Source organism: Galeopterus variegatus, unplaced genomic scaffold (assembly GCF_000696425.1).
Source record: "Galeopterus variegatus unplaced genomic scaffold, G_variegatus-3.0.2 Scaffold6841, whole genome shotgun sequence".
NCBI classification, from domain to species: Eukaryota; Metazoa; Chordata; class Mammalia; order Dermoptera; family Cynocephalidae; genus Galeopterus; species Galeopterus variegatus.
This window is the reverse complement of record NW_007732952.1, coordinates 26,481-28,912: the sequence shown is the minus strand read 5'-3', so window position 1 is coordinate 28,912 and position 2,432 is coordinate 26,481. Positions and strand designations below refer to the sequence as shown.

The 2,432-nt window shown below is 44.4% G+C and overlaps 1 protein-coding gene across 1 annotated transcript in view; it reads right to left on the bottom strand.

The window, feature by feature from the left end:
• LOC103606789 (myosin-10) overlaps positions 1 to 2,432 on the bottom strand; it is a 46,554-nt gene that overhangs the window by 28,850 nt on the left and 15,272 nt on the right. The gene's annotated exons all lie outside the window — the stretch shown is intronic.

Below are 2,432 nucleotides of genomic sequence, written 5' to 3'. Positions count from 1 at the left end.
TAAAAACATTTTTTAAGTGCTGTTTTTGTTTTAAACATTACATCAATTCCTTTGATAAATATTTGACGTGCTATTTTCCAGTAGGCTGGCACATCCATTATTGTGATATCAGAAATCCTTCTGGAACCAGTGCAACTGCCATTCCACATCTGGCTTACAATCGAGACACAGTGTGATATCCCTGAGGGTCTTCAAATTGTTCTGGGCATCTGGTTTCACTGTAGGTCAGGAACTGGTTAACACAAGATGCCAAACTGCTTGCTACAGCCCCAGCAGACTCCAATAAAACCGGGAAAAGGTAAATCCTGATGAGGCTTTCAAAAGCTAGGGAGTGGTAAAGACCAAATTAATCAGGACACTGCACCATAACAAAAGCAAGACTCTTTCTATCGTTCATGTGAAGCAGCTGCAATTAACTAACATACGCCAAAACTCTATCAGGAAATGGCTTAAGGATATTATCTTCTGGAGGGAAAAGAAAATTAGAAGGCAGATTCGTATTCTTGGTTCAGAAAGGGTCTCTGGTGTTTGACATGAGAACACAGCAGGTATGAGACGATAGAATTTGAATTTTCTGGGACAAACAGGTTTTATCTAACCTGCACCTGGGGTATGAAGGTCACATTAAAATTAAATATCTTTACAGGGCTTTCTAATATTTTTATAACTGGCTATAACAAATAGAGGCAACTTGAATAACTGAAGTTATTTCATGAACTAGAAGAGAATTCACCCTCCATGACAAGTCACTTTACATCTGTCAGTCTAAGCATCACGTTTAAGCACACAGCTCAATAAAAACTGAAATCAGCAAGGTAAATACCATTCTTGCTGAGACTGATATTAATAGTTTAATTAGCAGTGCTTCTGCATCGCTGCAAACTTGCTCCATACTTTAAAACATGTAACCAGTTAGAGTGGTGACTCACACACTGATTTCTGCATAGACACATTTTCCCTCTTCACCAGTGGAGTACTGAGATCCAGAGGGCTATCACTGTGCCAAGAGCAAAGGGCCCCAGCGGCTGCCGGCTCTGTGGCCGCATGTAGCCCAGACAGAAGGAATCACTGAAGGTTCTTTGTGGTCCAGCCTAGCTTAGCCAAGTTCCACTGGCTCAGCTAGAGGTCAAAGGCACACTGGTCTGGCCCTGTCCTCTGTAAGTCTTCCATCAAGATTATTTCAGTTAATCCTAGTGGTCAGTATTTTCATTTAACCAACTTCAACAAAATCTCTTCTGCCACCAGCTCATTATCTTTTGGGTGAATAGTTTGTTCTCAGTCCCTACTTGAATCCAATAGTCAAAGGAACCCATCACCTTCTCTCCTCCAATCTAAACAACCCAGTTTCCTCTAGTCTTTTATCATAAATCTTAAAGAGAGTTAAAATGCCAATGAGTCCACAGAAGAGCATCTGATTTGCTGAGTACTGTTACTTTTATACTAGTCACGTGATACACAATTCAGAGAAGAACCAGAGGATGGCAGGGGTGGCCTGAGCTCTCTAACAGTCTACAGCAAGAGTGGAGTGCATTTGAGCTGTAGGCCATCTGAATTCTTCACAAAACAAAGTCAGTGAGTGCTATGGTTGAGCATCTGCATGGTTTTAATAAATGTGCACATATCATTTATACCTTTGTACTTTTTTTTGCAAAAGTTGAATGGGAAAAATGACCAGAGCATTTTTTTCTACTGCAGTCAAAAGCCCAGCTGAGAGTGGAGATTTCAACATTGTCCAAAAACTGGACAGACATGACGGCGCTCACCATGTCTGCTTCTTCACTGCTCAGTACTCCCAACACCCATGATCTGGCTGACCTCAGTCTCACTGCTCTACTGAGATGGGCTGTTCTCATCTCAGAGAATGTGATGTCATTCTTTCCACTTCCAGGTTTCCGGCTACTGGGAGGACCCAGATGGTCCCATCTTCGTCCTTCAAGGAGCAGCCCTGGCTTTCACCACAGCACATTTCTCTCCTGGTTGCTCAGGGTCATTTCCTACCTCTCTGACTACACCTGTCTTCATAAATCATTCCTTCTGTTCATCTTACTTTATTCCAGGCCTTAGCACTCACAGCCTGCAGCAGCCGGCAGGGGTGTGTGCGCACCTGCATGTGTTGGTGTGCACGTGCATGTGTGCTGGTGTGCACGTGCAGCAGCTAAGTCTACCAGCTAAGGCAGCGAGGGGTCGCTTACAGCTCGGATTCCCGGGCTGGCCTCAGACACCTGGCAGTTTGAGTCTGGAGGAAGGAGCAGATGGTCAGGAAGAGGTCAAGAAAGCAAGCCAGAACATCTCCCACAACTTCTCTGCACAGCTCCTGCGGCTAATGTGAGAACAATATCTACATGCCAGTGGGAGTCACAGGCCAGCCCCTTGCGTGGGCTCTTCATCTGCTCACTACTACAGATCTCCTGTGACTTGCTCTGGGCTGATAT